General features: G+C 41.7%; 1 long non-coding RNA gene across 4 annotated transcripts in view; it reads left to right on the forward strand.

The window, feature by feature from the left end:
* Positions 1 to 13,436, forward strand: part of LOC121830090 (uncharacterized) — a 49,600-nt gene that overhangs the window by 1,638 nt on the left and 34,526 nt on the right. Inside the window, exon 2 of one of the 4 annotated variants that reach the window (XR_006073009.2) lies at positions 6,469 to 6,589. The exons of the other annotated variants lie outside the window; for them this stretch is intronic. This is a non-coding gene — a long non-coding RNA (uncharacterized LOC121830090). The remainder of the gene's footprint in view (positions 1 to 6,468; positions 6,590 to 13,436) is intronic. 4 annotated transcript variants of the gene reach the window in all.

Raw genomic sequence — 13,436 nt, forward strand, 5'->3', positions numbered from 1 at the left:
GAGCATGACGCGAGTTCGCCCGCGCGCTGCCTCCTCCTCCTCCTCCTCCGCGGTGGGAATGCGCGGGGAAGGCCGCCCGTCGCTTGCCCTCTGGGGCCCTGGCTTTCCAGCCTGAATTCCACCCGCTCCCAGCCACGCCCGCCTCGCTCTCTCAACTAGTTTGACAGGCTTCTGCCGCCCTGCCTGTGAGGAAGGAAGGTGGATCCAGGGACTGGCCGGTGCCTTGTAACTTTGAGCAAAGGAGAGAGAGGGTGGGGACAGGTATAGACGAACTGTGACAGCTTAGGGACGAGCTACCCAGCACAAAGGACTCTAACGTGAGCGGTAGTCTAGAAAAGAAGGAATGAGCTTTTCTGGCTGCTGTTTTTAGGTAGTTGTCTTAGGGTGAAGGGATTGGACTATATACCTGTCAACGATACTGGTGATCAAAACTTCCCTGGAGAGGATTTAGCTCTTGGAGAAGGGTGGGATGGGAAACCAAATATGCTACTGTGGCTGTACATAAGACTAATGGTGTAGTTAGTGCGGGGATTGAAAAACAGTTTTCTGTAATGAATTATATATTTAGGCCATAAGGTCTCTGCCCCAACTTCTCAACTCATAGTTAATATTTAAGTGAACGAGTGTGGCAATTAAAACTGTAGTTAGAGACACTGAACTTTAATTTCTGTTGTCATAAAATGCCATCCCTTTGTTTTGGGTCTCATGTATCCCAGACTGGCTTTGAGCTTGATATGTAGATGAGGATGACCATACCTTGCCTATCCTTTTGATTTTTAAATCACTTAATAACATTACAGTCAGTTTCAGCCCCTAAGTAGGTACAAAACAGCCTGTAAGCCATGGATTGCCAATCCCTGCCTGAGAACATTGTTTCTTTAAAGTCAGAGCTGTTGTTTTAATTGAAAATAAGTAAGTGACTATATAAACTTTACCCTGGGAGAACAGGAATAAAATCAGGTTGTCACAGGCAAACCTCAATCGTCACCGTAAGGTTAAAGGTTAGAAGTCACAGTTGCTGTGGTACTTGGTAACAGAAAATGGAGATGTCAGTGATAGAAGATTCGGAAAAAACTAGTTTGGGGAAAGAAATGGTGGTAGTGTCTGCACAGTTGAAACAAGACAGTAAGAAGAAAGGACCCCAGAGGCTTCATAGAAGGAGGACCACTCATATCTTACTTTTCAGAGTTGGGTCTCTAGCTGTCTCTAAAGCATTAACTGACAGTGAGATTACCTTTCCTTACATGGCTCCGGGGAGTTCTTATGAAAGGCTATGGACGCGGGGCATAGTTGGTTACCCCAGGCATTATGACATGAAAACCCTCTTCCTCTGCACTGCATACTTGCTGCCTAGGAAGGTGATACTGACGGAGAACAAATGGCTTAAATGGCCAGGCTTAACTTTGGAGCTGATGATGGGGTATTTAGTTTTGCTTCATTTAATTGATTTGGAAGAGAGAGGAACTAAAGGCATTGTATTTCTGTTGCCCCTACATGGGATGGGGAATGTTGAATAGTTAATATTGTCTAGTGAAGCAAAAAGTTTTATGCCCTTCCTAAAATAAATGTCTTGAGTTCACATTAGAAACCCCACCCTCTGTTGGGGTCCTCTGAGCAGGGTGCCCTTAAGGTAAGCCTCCTAAACTGGTCCAAAAGAATTCTTCCCTTTTTTGCCCTGTCATAATAATCTCTTCCAAGTCAATATTCCTGCTTTGAATACTGCAGTAATTTCCCACTTGTGATTTCCCAACTTCATCCCCACATGAAGGGACTCATCGTTTATGTTAGTATCCTTTGATCAGACATCAATCTCAGGGGCCAGGAGTAGGGAACTCAGCAATTCAGAAAAGCTGTTTGCATTCAGAGATTTCCATAAATCCCTAAGTGATCTCCTTGTCTTTTCCTAGATAAACTAACCTGTGAGATGCCCTCTCTTTTTGTCTGTTTGTTTTTCGAGACAGGGTTTCTCTGTGTAGCTTTGCACCTTTCCTGGAACTCACTCTGTAGACCAGGCTGGCCTCGAACTCACCGAGATCCGCCTGCCTCTGCCTCCTGAGTGTTGGGATTAAAGGCATGCACCACCACCACCACCACCGCCCGGCTATGAGATGCCCTCTCTTTTTTTTTTTTTTTTTGGTTTTTTGAGACAGGGTTTCTCTGTGTAGCTTTGCACCTTTCCTGGAACTCACTCTGTAGACCAGGCTGGCCTCGAACTCACAGAGATCCGCCTGCCTCTGCCTCCTGAGTGCTGGGATTAAAGGCGTGCACCACCACCGCCCGGCTATGAGATACCCTCTCTTAAAGTGATGATTTTTTCCTATTCTAGTCTGTCTCGGGGTCCCCATTTGCTGTATTCATTACCCACTCCAAGACCGCTTACACTACTGTCTCATTGAATGCCCTTCTTGAATTTCCACCTGTCCAATATTACTTTCCTTTCTCTCCCTTTGTCTGAGGCTTGTGACTGATTTCTTTCTTTGAGTGTCTCTGGATCTCTTCCCTCTCTCACCTGTTTTGGCTCTTTATTCTTGACTGCTGTATTTTTATTGTTTTGAGGCAAGATCTCACTGTGAGGCCCAGACTACACTCAGACTCATTATGTATGTACCTAAGGCTGGCCTCCAACTTCCTTCCCCTCCTTTTCTTCCCTACCCTGACCTTGTTTAGAGGTCATTTACAAACTGTCATCTACGTTCTCTGCCCATATTCTTTAACTTTGGTTCCTTAGTACTGCATGTACTCCTGATTACCAGTTATCTCATGGAGATGCTCCTCTGCAGCCCTGTGTTCTCCTGAGGAGATGCTAATACTGGTTACGTATTGTGTTCACCCCGACCCCCAGAAATTATTTGTGTCACTTCCAAAGAAAAGCTTAGAATACCTGTGCACCTTGCTCATGCTCTCTCCTTTTGCCAGGGTGACAAAATATTTTCATTATATATTGTCCTATAACTACCATTAGTAATTTTGAACAAGCAACTTTTGTTTTCTCTCATGGTTTTGTGGGTTGAAAGCTCATGGGGCATTGTTTAATTTTGCTTTGAGGTTTCTCATGAGGTTCCAGGCAGAAATGATTGGAAAGCTTCTCTACCTTTGTGGCTGAGTTTTTCTCTCCCATTGTCTTCCAGAGCCTTATTCACATGGCTTCTCCAGAAGAATAGCCTGCTGGCTCAGAACTTAGAAAGGAAAAGGACAAGAACTTCTAGGTCTTTCTAAATCTAAAGTTGGAAACAACACATCTTTGTTGGTAAAAAGCAGTCATAGGTCTAGCTGAATTTTAAAATGAGAAAACAGGTATCTGAGGAGGGGGGTTGGCAATCTCCAGTGATGTTGCAAATGATGGCTAATTTCATCATTCAGATCCCTAGAATTAGGATGAAGCTGAAAAGAGCTTCTAGCTAACACATGACATCCTATGAATAAGAAATACATTGCTATGTCAACTCACAAGGAATGAGGTTGTGTTACTTTTCTGGATAGGGCATTGATACAACACTCTAAATACAAGGCATTGACATACATGACATGTTACACATATTAGTGGTTGGATGTTAGGCAGCATCCAACTATCACAAATTTCTACCTGGATACCTAATAAATATTACTTATAAATATAAACCTTGGGCTAGAGAGATGGCTTAGAGGTTAAGAGCACTGACTGCTCTTCCAGAGGCTCTGGGTTCAATTCCCAGCACCCACATGGTGGATCACAACCATCTGTAATGAGATCTGGTTAAGAAGATACCCTCTTCTGTATACATAATGAATAAATAAATCTTAAAAAAAACCCACCTTATTTCTTAAATAAGAGAGTCTGTTTCTTGTAATTCTTTCCTATCCTAGGGGAAACATTTCTTTATTGTTGAAAATAGTTCCTGATACATGGAGAAGGAAGGTTGATCCTGTCCTCCAGGCTTGCCAGTGAATTTTCAGATGAGTGAGCTTGGTACTTAAGCAATCCACCATTATCCTCCTTTGTCTTTCCTCTTTGAAGTCAGAGACCAACATTTCTTTCCTGACTACTTCATATCTCAAGGTTGATAGACAACTGCTCCTGCTGGGGGAACCCCTGTAAACTTAGTAGGCTCCCTGGGGGAAGGGAAGCTTCTGATTTGGGATCTAAGTTCACTTCCAGAGACCAACAAGACCTGATGTTTGAACTTTAATTCACAGTGGTCAGAGAGTTCAATGTTGGACTTTAACACAAGTTGGCACTGATTACTTTGTGCTGTGATTTAAAAGAAAAAGCAATTTGATCCCTTTTTTCCTCCCTGAAAACTTCATATTAAGAAGGTGTAAAGTCAAACTGGAGACAAATTTTGACAGCCAAGTTTTGGATTTTCTTCTAGAAAGTTCATCATGGACAAGCTAGGGCATAATTTGAGATGGCAATAGAACAGGTTATGAACTAGAGCTTTGGGCACAAGCTCATTTAATTGAGATACTATTCTGACCCATTCAGGGTCTCCTGGGAAAAAGCTACACTTTCTCATTGGTACTAGAAGCTCCTACAAAAAGGGAAAGATTATAGAAGCAGAACAGAGCTATTCTAATTGACTGATGACTTCTCCAAGTGAGTTACCATATCCCAAGTTGATCTCAGTGGATAAACCAGAAAGGGGAAGGCAATGGTCACTTCTTTGTTGATGTACTCCCTAAAATAATGTTTTAAAAGACAGCTCTCATAACCCAGGCTGGCATTGAATCTGCAATATTTCTGCTTTAATTTTTTACATACTTGGATTTCAGGTATACACTATGCCTGGTTCTCACATGTACATTTTAAATTGATATATGACATTCCTTTGTCCCAAGTCTTTAAAAAATAATTTTTGATAGAAACATGAATTTTACAATTAATAGTAAAAGAAAACAAGGGTTATGGGACCAGGTATGGTCCACCACTATTGTAATTATAGCACTTAAGAGGTAGAGGTAGGAAGTTCATGAGCTCACTTTGTGTTTAGACTATCCTAGACCCCATGAGGTCCTGTTATGAAAAACAACCCCCAAACAAGAAGTGTTACTGTGTTAGATACTTTTCTGTGGCTGTGATAAAACAGCAAGACCATGACAACTTCTTTAAGGAAGGGTTATTTGGGGCTTACAGTTTCCCTGAGGGATAGGAGTTTATCACCATCATGGCCTGGAGATGGGTACCAGGCAGGTAAGCATGGTGTTAGAGCAGCAGCTGGTCATTCACATCCTAATCCACAAACAGGAAGCACAGCCAGGTGGTAGTGGCACACACCTTTAATCCCAGCCCTCAGGAGGCAGAGGCAGGCAGATCTCCGTGAGTTCAAGGCCAGCCTGGTCTACAGAGTTCCAGGATAGCCTCCAAAGCTACACAGAGAAACCCTGTCTCAAAAAACAAACAAAGAACAAGAAGCATGGAGTACAGAAGGAACAGTAGGAGGCTTCCCTGGTGACACACCTCCTCTAACAAGGCCATACATCCTAATGTTTTCCAAACAGTTGCACCAACTGGAGACCAGGTGTTTGCATGAGCATATGGGAACCATTGTCATCCAAAGCACCACACTTAAAATTGCACTTGACCCCAAAGGAATTTAATACCATCCTCACTGTAATAGAAATTTTACATTGTTATTTTGTCTTTTTGAATTTCTATTTTGAATTTCTCAAATAATTTTCTGTTTAAATATATTTTATTGTTCATGATTTTTCACAACAAAAGATTTTTAAATTAAGTTTTAATTTTTGAAATGCCCTGTAACCATAAGTTCTAAGTGCTAAGCATTTCCTTTTGATTGGGTTATCATTACAGTTATTTGTGGCATGATACGCCATATTTACATTGTACATTTAAAAAAATGATTTATTTGTATTTTATGTACATTGGTGTTTTGCCCACATATATGTCTGTGTGAGGCTTTCAGATCCCCTGGGAAAGGAGTTATAGAAGCTGTGTGGGAATTGAATCTGGGTCCTCTGGAAGAGCAGCCAGTGCTCTTAACCACTGAGCCGTCTCTCCAGCCCCTACATTGTACATTTTTACAAATAATTACCAAAGATAATTTTAATGGAAATCTGTCTTTTAGTGAGTAAAAGTTCTTACCATGCCAGTTCAGCTATTTATAGACAAATATAATTTTTTGCTAGAATATAAAATAGGAAACAGTATTGATGGCCAATTCAGGACTTCAAAAAGTGAATAAATGGTTCTTACTAAATATGTTATTTATAGTAGAAAACTCATGACATAAATGGTAAGGATGAATAATAAGGTAATAAGTGGTTGTCCTAGTTATTATCTATTGCTGTGATAAAAATGTTTTCAAAGCCAACTTGGAGAGAAAAGGATTTATTTGGCTTATACATCCTGATCAGTCTATTATTGAGAGAAGTCGGGGCAGGAAACCTAGCCAAAGAGGCAAGAATCATGGAGGACAGCTGTTTATCACTTTCTTCCTTGAATCACCCACCTACCTTTCTTACACCTTCCAGGACCACCTGCCTGTAAATGGTGCCACCCATAGTGGGCTGCTGAGTCCTTCCGCATCAATCAAGAAAATGCCACACGGGCATGTCTACAGGTCGTTTTGATAGATGCGTTTCCTCAGTTGAGGTGACTCCAGTTTGTGTCAAGTTAACAAAACTAGCCAACACGGTGGATAATAAGTAAAATCAAACAGCTTTGTTTGAGTTAAAAAAATGAATGTAGATTTACTATATTCAGTAATTATCTTTTGATTCATGGTCTGGCTACATAGCCCAGATTGGTTTTGAAGTGGTAATCTGCCTGCTTTGGTTTTCCCAGCTCTCAGATGTGCACCACCATGCCTAGATTCGGTTATATTTTGTTAGGAGTATTTCTCCAGTAGTTCAAGGTAGTATGTTTTATAAAACACTAACTTGCATGCCTTTTTCATCAACATTGATCTGTTGGGATGGAAATCTATGATTTTTTTTTTATGGGCAGGACTGCAGGGCTTTTTCTTTTTCTCTTTCTTTCTTTCTTTCTTTCTTTCTTTCTTTCTTTCTTTCTTTCTTTCTTTCTTTCTTTCTTTCTTTCTTCTTTTTTTGCCAAATGCCGTGATTATTTTTACATTCTTTCACATCATATAGAGTATGCTGCTGAGACTGTGGGAATGAGATTTGGCATTGGGATCTTCCTAAATAGTGAGCATGTGAGTCCTGCTACAGATTAGTAATTCCCAGAATGTTGTTCACAAATCTTGCATGCTTGAACTCTGAGGTAGGTATGTGGAGCATGACACTGGCTATGAGTTTGCTATTTGGATGAAGTAGGGCCTTACCTCTTCCACATTTCCTTTTGTTCTTTCATGCCTGTTCTTTGACATCATCAGAAAATAGTAAAGGAAATGGCATTAGACAACATATAACTTCTGTCTTCTCCACAGTATATAAGAACTACAATGCAGATTACAATTTTCCATTTTTTGCACAGTGCTTTCCTCTGACTAGAAATCTATAAGGTAAGGAAAGAGGAAATACAAGTTTATTATGTGTAGCTGTTTCTTCTAAGCATTCCCTCCTCGAAGACACAAGTTCATAAGATTCAGGAAATAAAACTTACAAGGCTCAGGAAGCTCCTGGAAGTTACAAGATTCTTAACAGCTCCTCCCTGAGGTTATAAAAGGAGTAAACAATTGCTGTGAATAGGAGACTGTTACCAGCTGAAATGTTTATAGGTTAAGTGAGGAGCTCCCAGGATGTAGCTTTTTTTAAATTAGTTTAAGCATGAAAACAGGTTCAATACTGCCTCTTGTCTCTAGTATTTTATATATATATATGTATATATATCTTATGTTTGTGTATAGAGATATGTGTAGTTTATTTTCAGTGTTATTTTACATAGTTTATTTTCAGTGTTATTTTCCAAGGGACTCTTGCTGAATACATACAACCAGAAGAGTTAGTTCAGAACAAAGAAAATTGCTATGTGGCTTTAAACATTTCTTTAAGTTCCATTGTAGCCAAGATTTCACAGAGCTGAATGACTATATTAAGAGTTGACTCCAGGGACTGGAGAGATAGCTAATAGTTAAGAGTACTTGCTGCTCTTGCAGAGGATGGAGTTCCATTCTCAGTATTCATGGAGGGCAGATCACAAATGCCTATGACTCAAGCTCTAGAGTAGTCAACTACACTCCATGGACACTTGCATGTATGTACACTCCCTATGCACATAAAATATGTATAAGAGTTGACTCTAAGGAATACAAGCTTATCACTCAGATTCTTCCTGTACTATAAGTTACATGGCTAAGCCATCTTAAAACAAAATGTGGCCATCATATTTTTAAAAAGTTATAAAGCAAAATAGAGAAGTAATTTGGTAGAACTAATGTGTTTATGGATATCTAATATTTCTTTTATTACTTTTTATTGAAAATAGATTTTTTTCTCATATAATATATCCTAATTATAATTTCCCCTCCCTTTACTCCTAGTTCCTCCCCTCCCCTCTGGATCCTTTTCCTTTCTGTCTCTCATTAGAAAAGAACAGGCTTCTAAGAGATAACCAAACATGACAAAATATAATAAGATGAAGCAAAACCTCTCATATCAAAGTTGGCCGTGACATCCCAACAGGAGGAAGAGTCCCAAGAATAGGCACAAGAGCCTAAGATCCTCTCGTTCTCACAGTTGGATAGCTAATATTTCAAGAAAACGGATATCTTCAAATGGATAACTTTGTTTTAAAAACACCCGGGTCTTTAGAAAATAAGAGCCATAGTTTAAACAAAATTAACTGCTTTTGGAATCCTCTTGAATAAATTGGTGCAGACAATTCATATATTGTCTTGTACTGGCAGAAATTCTGAATGGCTTTACCTTGTTCCAGCGATTGGAAGTTCACATAGTTATGGAATTCTGATTAGAAGAGACAAAAGACCATAATAGTGATATTTTTTTCTGCTTCTCCCAACATCATGGTTATGGTTTGGATTATGATTGGACTCCTTGTTTCAACACTTGGTCCCTAGCTAGTAGTACCATTTTGGGAGATTGTGGATCCTTTAAGAGATGGTGTGGAGCTGAAGGGAAAGTGGGTTGCTGGGGGACAGGCCTTGGAGTTTATAGCTCAGCCTCATTTCCTGTCCCATCTCTGTTTCCTGATCTGCCCCCACACACCTCATGACGTAGCTACAGGATGCTCCTATCACCATGCCTGCTCTGCCAAGAGGGACTGTATCCCCTCAAACTAGGAGTCAAGAAGAGTCTTCCTTAAGTTGTCTTAGCCAGGTATTGTATCACAGTGACAAGAAGAAGCAGCTGCACAAACATCAAGTTCTAATGGTCTTCAGGATGTTCCTTCAATCTGACGGACTAGTTCCCATCTATTGCTGCCATTCTAGTAGAATCCATCAGTACCATTCATTTGAACCTCGACAATAGCCTCCTGCCTGTCCTTTCAGTTTCCACTCTTGCCTTTGTAGAATTCATTCTCCATTATTAGCTCTTTAACAACATCGGTCAGATTCTATTACAGTGCTTTTCCACCTTCCTGATATTGTGACCCTTTAACGCAGTTCCTCATGTTGTGGTGACCCCCCCCCCCCAGCCATAAAATTATTTTTGTTGCTACTTCATAACTGTAATTTGCTACTGTTATGAATTGTAATATAAATATTTGATATACAGGATATCTGATACATGACCCCCAGTGAAAGAGTCCCTCAAACCCAAAGGGGTCACGACCCATAGGTTGAGAACTATTGCTGTATTACTTCCCTGCTTTTGCCTTGCTAGCATCTCTTCTTTTCAAGTAGAATAAAATCCAAACTTCTTATAGCCTACAGGATCTGTTTTATACTTTCTCTTTTGTTGCCCTCAAACTCTCTTCTTTGAATACTCAAGGCCCATTCCCAGGTCCCAGATTTTGGGCATTAAGTTTCAGTACAAATATCACTTCTCAGAGAATCCTTTTCCTAATGTCTAAGGCACTCAGACCTCTATTCCCTTTACTTTATGTTTTGTCATGCTTAATTTTTCTTTGTAGCATTCAGTACTACTTGAATTTTTTTTACATGTTTCTCATCTGTCTCACCATTAGTTCTTAGTAGAGTATGAGTTTGTGATTGTCTGTCTTGTTCCCTGCTCTATCCTCAAAGCTTAGAACAAAGGTTGGCATTTGATGGAGATTGTTAGATATTTGCTGAATGAATTAATCCAAGTCCTGATGCGCCCACAAAAGGCTTCTCAGGAGAGCTTTATGTGAGTGAGTAGCTTGCCACAGTTCAGAGTTGCGGTCTTTGTTTCTGAGCACTCAAGAGTCTGCTTTTGCCTGCACATGAAAGTTGATTTTCTCCAGGGCAGAACTTACATTAACCAAGGTGCTTGGTTGACATATAAAATCCCTATGCTGATCTCTCAGTTTTCAGTGAGCAATATGTTACGTGAACCTAGATTTGCAGTGATAAGATCTTCTGGAAATTTTCTGTCTGTGGGCTGACATACATAGGACAGGAAATTAAATCAGAATACTTTTTGAAAAATATGTAATACAGCTGGGCGGTGGTGGCGCACGCCTTTAATCCCAGCATTTGGGAGGCAGAGGCAGGCGGATCTCTCTGAGGCCAGCCTGGTCTACAAAGCGAGTTCCAGGAAAGGCGCAAAGCTACACAGAGAAACCCTGTCTCGAAAAGCCAAAAAAAAAAAAAAAAAAAAAAAAAAAAAAAAAAAAAAGGATGGCCTAGCTTGATCTTTCTCCTTCATCCCCCCACCATCCCAACATTATTTAAGAGGCAGGCAGATCTCTGTGAGTTCAAGGCTAGCCTGGTCTACAAAGCGAGTTCCAGGAAAAGCGTAAAGCTACACAGAGAAATCCTGTCTCAAAAAAGAAAAATATGCAATAGAAGAAAGGGCAATTAGGTGGCTTGTGTGTTTAAAGCTTTAATTTACTTAATATTATACATCCCAAGCTATTGTGTGTTCTGTGAGGGGTACTGAAGACTCAATAAGGAATAATACCAATTACCAGTCTTTAAGGATTTACCATTTAGTTGGTGTGTTAGACTTTTTTTTAAAAGTTTTTTGGTAAATACCTGGACGTTTAAAGGAGGAATGATTTATTTTGATTCATGGTGTCTTAGAGTTTCTAAGCTGTGAAGAGACACCATGACCACGGCAACTCTTATGAAGGAAAACATTTAATTGAGGTGGCGGCGTACAGTTCAGAGGTTCAGTCCATTATCATGGCAGGAAACGTGGTGTGCAGGCAGACATGGTGCTGACAGTCCTACATCTTGGAGGAAACAGGAAGTCGACTGGGCAGTATCCTTAGCATAAGCACGCCTTTAATCCCAGCACTCGGGAGGCAGAGCCAGGTGGATCTCTGTGAGTTCGAGGCCAGCCTGGGCTATCAAGTGAGTCCCAGGAAAGGTGCAAAGCTACACAGAGAAACCCTGTCTCGAAAAACCAAAAAAAAAAAAAAAAAAGAAACCTCAAAGCCCACCCTCACAATGACATACTTCCTCTAACAAGGCCACACCTCCTAATAGTGCCACTTCCTATGGGAACCAGTTACATTCAAACCACCACACCACCACACATGGTATCAGATTTTATGCTGTGCTCTGCTGGCTTGATTGTTGCTGGGCCTTGAGAAAGGAGAATATGGCGGAAGGGCTTGATGGTCCAGAGATGCTCACCTCCTGGTAGCGATGAAGCATAGACACTCTCTCCAGACACCTGAAGTTTCCACTCCTCTCCCACACCAGAGGAGTGAACACACGAGACTGTACAGGACATTTCATACCCATAGCCGAGGGAAGGCAGACAAATGCACAGTCGATCAGTGTCAGGAATAGCACAGCAGAGCTCAATGGGGGCCGCAAGGAATGGGTTGTAGATTAGTAGTAGAATGCTTTCCTGGCTCAGTGCGCCCCTGTGGTTCAGTTTGGCACTAGGAGTGAGGAGGACTGGACTAAGCCTTGGGGGATTCAGGCAAACCTTCCAGGAAGTGGATGTTTTAGCTGATGGAGGAGTTAGCTGGGACTGAAGACCGACGGGCAGGGAAGGGAGCTGTGGGCAGATGTTGCTGGAGTGAAGGTCAGAACAAGAGGGTACGACTGTTTAATAACTGTAAGTTCCACGGTTAACGTGAAGGAATGGAGTTTGGGTGGGGTGACAGGGCTACAGATAGTGCTCATGGACATCGCTTTGGACTTTGTGCCCATAAAGTGCAAGGGAAATGGCTACTGGAAGCTTTTCTTAGGGTGAGAAGGCAGAGTTCATCCTTCAGCTTGCCAGATCACAGCCAACACTTCACATTCCTTTCTTCTGTGAACTTCCTGCAAACATCTGAGTAATACCCCTATTCCTTTGAGAACACAGGGCCCCGTCTTTACCTGTGCCCAGCTTAGTGCCTGCTGCTCTTCAGTAACACTTGGTGCTTCGGCACCAGTAACATCCGCCTGCACCCACCCTATTCCAAAAGATTATTGGGTCTCTCTGTGTCTCTCTCTCCCTCCCTCCCTCTCTCTCTTCCTTCCTCCCTCTCTCCCTCCCTCTCTTTCTCCCTCCCTCTCTCCCTCCCTCTCTCCTGTCTCCCTCCTCTCTCCCTTATTTCTCCCTCTCTCCTCTGTCTCTCTCTCTCCCCCATTCCTCCTCCTTTCTCCCCAGTAGGTAAACAAGATGTGACAAATTTGCCTAATGATGGTGGGAGCTGCAGTTTGAAATTGGTCTCTGGCTCCTGAGACTAAAGTGCTTGCTCCCTTTGCCTTTTGTAGCCTCCCAAATAATACTTCTACTTAAAAAAAAAAAAAGTGCCCAGTGTTTCGGTGGGTGCCAGAATTTATTCAATTATTTTCCCTATTTATGAACGTTGAGGTTGCTTTTTGCCACTACATAAATTGCATTGATAAGCAGTTCTCTAACATGAAGTGAGGTCAGTGAACATTTAAAAAAAAACTGTTTAGCGTGTGTGTGTGTGTGTGTGTGTGTGTGTGTGTGTGTGTGTGTGTGTGTGTGTGTGTGTGTAGGGAGCATGCATGTGCCCCAACCTGCATGGAGAAGTCAGAGAACAACGGGAGGAAGTCACTTCCCTTCTTCCGCACTGTGGTCAGCATTGGCAGCTAACATCTTTATCTGCTGAGCCATCTCACTGACCCCAGCAACAGACATTTAAAAACGTGGTTGTTGATGGTGTGTAGGCCAGAGGAAATCTTTTGGGATTTGGTGCCCTCCTTTTACCGTGGATTTCAGGGATCTAATTCGGCTTCTCAGGCTTGTTGTGCAACAAAGCACTTTCCACACTAAGCCACCTGTGCTAGCTAGTGTTCATCGTCCTCTTGACACAGCCCAGACTCGCCTGGGAAGAGAGTCTGAATGAGGAACTGTCTAGATAAGCTTGGCAATGGACACAGCTGAGGGGAATTGATACAGCCCACTGTGGGCGGTGACATTCTCTAGGTCCTGGACTGTGCGTGAGTGGAGACACAGAG

This window comes from Peromyscus maniculatus, chromosome 6 (assembly GCF_049852395.1).
Source record: "Peromyscus maniculatus bairdii isolate BWxNUB_F1_BW_parent chromosome 6, HU_Pman_BW_mat_3.1, whole genome shotgun sequence".
Classification (NCBI taxonomy): domain Eukaryota; kingdom Metazoa; phylum Chordata; class Mammalia; order Rodentia; family Cricetidae; genus Peromyscus; species Peromyscus maniculatus.